This window comes from Ipomoea triloba, chromosome 5 (genome assembly GCF_003576645.1).
Source record: "Ipomoea triloba cultivar NCNSP0323 chromosome 5, ASM357664v1".
Taxonomy (NCBI): Eukaryota; Viridiplantae; Streptophyta; class Magnoliopsida; order Solanales; family Convolvulaceae; genus Ipomoea; species Ipomoea triloba.
Genome location: NC_044920.1, coordinates 5105782 through 5111408, shown reverse-complemented (window position 1 = coordinate 5111408; position 5627 = coordinate 5105782).

Below are 5627 nucleotides of genomic sequence, written 5' to 3'. Positions count from 1 at the left end.
AGGGAAAATATGTACTCGAAGAAGGAAAATTTGCACTTGAAGAAGGAAAAATGTGCACTCGAAAACAATGAACATCTAAACTTATCTACACAAAATTATAAAAATGCCACCGCCTGTTTTTTAATTCTCCTTTATTCTATACTGTTGATTTGGACTACATCTATTACTAAGATTTAACCATATGTTTTTACCTAAAGCTATCCTTCGCATTTGGTCCGCATTATATATATTAGTTTTTTCATGCACGTTGCGCGAATAGGATAATGCCCAATATTTATTTTTAAATAAGTACTTCAAAGTATATAGGAGATATTCATGCATATGTAATTGAATGTTGAATTTGTTTATTTAAATCGGTAATTCAAAGTATATGAATGCAAGATAATATATGAGAGATTGATTATAATTGTCACTAAAATAAATGTTTGCAATTTTATAAAAATGATAGTTAAAATACTTAGTCTAAAACCGATAGTATAAATAAATACTACTTTTGGTAATAAAAATTTATACATTTTAAATCATATTAATAAAGAAATACGATTTACCTTTAAAGTGAACAACTATGATGTAGTCTAAAAAATATTATGGGGTAGTTTCTCGTTTTAATTTATTGGGTTATTTGAATGTCTTCTTTGTCAACAAATCCTCCCTAAGTAGTTAATATGATTGGTTTCAAATTATTTGTTTTTTATTTTTTTCTATGTTATTAATAGAATAATTGGTCAATAAATATATAACATTATTTTGTATTATAACATTGATATATAATATTTAATTATAAGATAGTGTAAAACAAAAACAATGAATAATGTAGTGAATATAATTAAGTAATGAATTTGAAGGTAATGAATTTTTGCATGGTAGAAAATAAAGACAATATAAGTATTGAAATTATATCTCTTTATATCTCTTTCAAAAAAAATTTGATAATGAATAATTTTTATTGTAGAAAATAAAGATTATATAACTAATGAAATTATATCTCTTTTTTTTTTTAAAATTTTTTGATAATGAATAATTTTTGTTGTAGAAAATAAAGACAATATAACTAATTAAATATATCTCTTTTTTTTTTTTTAACTTTTTTGATAATGAATTTTTTTTTTTAATAAAGGCATTATAAACATCTAACTTAAAGAAATGCATAATCTATTTAATTTAATAAGACTATAAGAGTAATACAATGGTTACTTAATTTTCAATAATATATTCTAACATATTCTTAGTATATGTTTAATAATTATACCAACTCTGATTAGGATCAGATTCGAGGCTAAGACCTTTTTTATAGAAATTAATGCCTAAGTTAAAAATTAACGGAATATTCCGTTACTAAAGTTAAAAGTTAACGGAATGTGAGGTTATTTAAGGAAAGAAAATAATATAATAGAGGGTAAATAATAAAAATCATAAAAGATTACTAAAATCAAAATAATATGAACCATTTATTTAAGTAAATAATTACACCAACATTTTTTTCTTCCCGTTAGAACCCTAACATTATTGGCTCTTATTAAGATTGTAGATAGAGATGTAGAGATATATTCTTCTAATATTATTATTTCTAATTTCTAATACTTAAAAGTTATAACCTTTTCAATTCATAATATCCGCAAGTGTTAATATTATAAGTCCTAGTCATATTTTTCGTAAACAAATAAAATAATGGTCTCTGGTGATGGGGCATTGATTACCATGTAAAGAATGATGAATATTTACAAAAAAAAAAAAAAAAAAATCATGATTGAGCTGTTTATTTCTCTATTTCATATTTAATGCTATTACTATAATCAACATGAACATATACGTTTAAAAACTGTAATAATGTGTCATAAAAACATTTACCTTAGCTTAAATAGAATTGTATATTAAGTTTGGAATATACAATGGGTCGACCTAATTCCATTTTTTATCCTAGATTTATAGGTGACAATTTACTTTTAGTCTTTTATTTTTTTTTAAAACATCTTCCTTTGGTCCTAGTATTATTGTGGCATAATCATTTTTAGTTTTCTATCAATAAAACAGTTTAAATTCCGTTAAATATAAGGGCAGTTCGGTATTCAACTATGAATTTTTTTTCAAAATGATAAACATAAAAAATATAATGGGTCAACGCGCTTTGTATTAAAATGATCGAAATGTCCTTGTATTTAATGACATTTCAACAATTTTATTGATGAAGGACCAAAAATGGTCATGCCACAATAATATTAGGACAAAAAAGAGATGTTCTGATAAAAAAAGACTAAAAGTGGAATGTCACCTATAAATCTATGACCAAAAATAGAATTAACTCTTCTTTATCAAACTACATTAATATTTTTCAAAAGCAATCAAATTATGATATTTATGTAATATTTTGAAAAGAAAAAATGACATCTTTGGTCCCTGAGCTATACTCAAAGTAACGACTCAGTCCCTAAGTTATGGTCGTATCCGAATTTAGTCCCTCAGTTATGAATGAAGTGGCGCATTTGGTCCCTGACTGTTAAATTTGACGGAAAATTTTAAAAATATTTAAAGTTTGAGGGGTAAAATAGAAAATTATCATTTTATTCTCTTTATTGTATCAAAATTACATTCATAACATTATTTTTCAGTTCTTAGCCTCTTATTTCAAAGTTCTTCAATTCTAAAAATATTTTTATAATTTTAGTATTACTTGTTAAGAACCTAACTCTCGTATAACTGTTCTATTCAGTTTGTGAATAAAGCCAAAATTAAGGTAATCACCCATTATTTTGTGAAAGTTAAATATTGGTGGAATTAACATATACATTTTAAAAAATATAACTGTAATAATAAGTGATAAAAACATTTAACTTTCATTATATTAGCCCATAAGTATGGTTCAGGCAAACCTGTGAATAGTCATATATAATGTTTGTATTTCCTACAATTAACCTCCGAAGTCTCAGAATTACGATTTAATCATTTTTCTTTTTTGTAATTATGCAATTGTTATACCATGGACCTGAGGGTTCATATTACATTATTGTATACCTTAATACAAAAATTTTGTATCTTCAGTTAACACATTCTGTGCATATAGAATAAAATAGTTAACAATTTCTGTACATATAAATAAAATAACTTGATAATTGCTAATACATTATATGATAGTTACAGGTAGAGAACCTGTCTACTGCATGTACAGAATGTGTCAATTATAAATACAAAATGCATGTGAAGATTATTTTTGAACCAGAGTCTACAATGCAAGGTAGACCCTGGTCCATGGTATAATTTACCTGATTTATCGGAACAAAACCATTAACCACGTAAAGCAAGACAAGGATTCTTATATAAAAAGTTATAAAAAGATTTATATGAGTATAATTCTATTTCCATTCATTATGTGAATCAAGCCAAAATTAGTAATTTTTTATTTGCCTATTTTATCCTCTATTATATCATTTATTTTTTCCTAAATACCCTTGCAATTTTGTTAGTGTAAACTTTAGTAACGGAATATTCCGTTAAATGGAATCAAGTGTTCAGGTGTACCCAATCATGAATTCACATTGAAAGTTGGCACTTCACTTGAAATCACGTAAAGAACCTCGGTTCTAGATTATTATTATTATTAGTATTACTATTACTATTATTATTACTATTACTATTACTTAGATGAAGGAGATCCGCAACAATCTATTACTTAGATGAAGGAGATCTGCAACAATATTGCTACTTCATTATGCGATGCTAGATCATTGTTATGCTATAGCTTCATTTCAAAATGTTAAATTTTAATATGTAAAAAAACTCATTTAAATTTTATGAATATGTCTTTTTTAGTCTTTTTTACATTTATCAGCTTATCAAAAGCTAATTTACCAAAGACTGTCAAACATTTTCAACCCAAAGAATCTAAGTCTCACCACCAGGGTTCGAACCCATCCATTGCACCTATTTAGAATGGTAACCGAATTTTCATCACACTACATGGTACGTGGTTGGCAGCTTATAATTATTACTTATTCATTGGTGTACTGTCTTTGAATATTTTCCTTTTTAAATTTAATTTAAAAATATATAAATTAATTTCAAATTATTCTACAATTATAGTAATTAATCAACCCAATGGGGTAGCTCAAGTGGCAAGTGAGTTCTCTTTGTGGGGAAGAATACCGGGAGGACCCGGGTTTTATTCCTACAAGTGATGATTCCCCCTGGGCTAGCCCTGGCTAGCTCCTATGTGGACTTGGACCGTTTAATGAACGAGACCTTATGCACGTTAAGTTGTGACCTTACGCAAAAAGACCATAATGCCACTGTGTATTTTTTTTAATTGTTTTTCATAACCTAAATCTAGTATACAGTTTAAAGTAGATATATTTAATACTTTAAGTCTTAAACACAATACTTTATAGTCTAAAGGTAAATATATTTAATATTTTAAGCCTTAAACACAATACTTTATAGTCTAAATATAAAATGTAATAAAAATGTATAAATATGAACTGAGTTTACTATATTCTGTAAAATGTAATAAAAATTTACATTTATATCCTGAGGATAAGTGAGATTAGTTTTAATTGCCAATTAATTTGGGAAAAGGTTGGCATTAAGCCCAATATATACACAGTACAATTGGGTTGATTCTTTTGACTCTCCGCAGCAATCACGTAGCCAAATTATAATACTATGATCCAAATTATATAAACCTGACCCGTCTCACAAATTGTGATCCATGAGACGTCTCATACAAGTGTTATCCATGTTTTATATTTTGTTAAACATTTTCAACCCAAAGACTCCAAGTCCCACCACCGGAGTTCGAACCTATTACCACCTATTTAGAATGGTAACCGGAATATCATCACACTGCATGGTAATTGACATTTGGCACCTTATAATTCACTGCTTATTTATTGGTGCACTGTCTTTGAATATATTTTCCTTTTTAAATTTAATTTAAAAATATATAAACTAATTTTAAATTATTCTACAATTAAGGTAATTAATCCCATTTATTTAATGCTATTAATACAAAATTTTAGATTATAAAGTTAGATAAGGGTGGCATAACATACACGTTTAAAAAAACATAACTGTAATAAAAACATTTACCTTATTTACCTAAAAAGTTTGGTCCCTGAGTTATACCCAAAGTAATTACTCAATCATTGAGTTATGGCCGTATTCGAATTTAGTCTCTCGGTTATGAATGAAGCGGCGCATTTGGTCTCTAACCGTTAAATTTGACGAAAAATTTTAAAAATATTTAAAATTTGAGGGGTAAAATAAGAAATTCACATTTTATTATCTTTATTATATCAAAACCACTTTCACAACATTATTTTTCACTTCTTAGCCACTTATTTCTAGGTTCTTCAATTCTAAAATTATTTTTATAACTTTAGTATGACTTGTTAGGAACCTGACTCTCGTATAATGTAAAAAATAATTATTTGACATACTAAGCAACAAAAATGCAATCAAATCAGAACTTTTGAGATTTTTAGTATGTCGAAAAACTATTTGACATACTAAAACTCTCAAAAGTTCATTGCATTTGTTGCTTAGTAAAGAAAATCCAAAATTGTTGGGATAGTGTGTTTCACACGCCTAAAGACAATGATCAAATGCTTATTTGTTTGTGCTAAGTTTTAAATTTG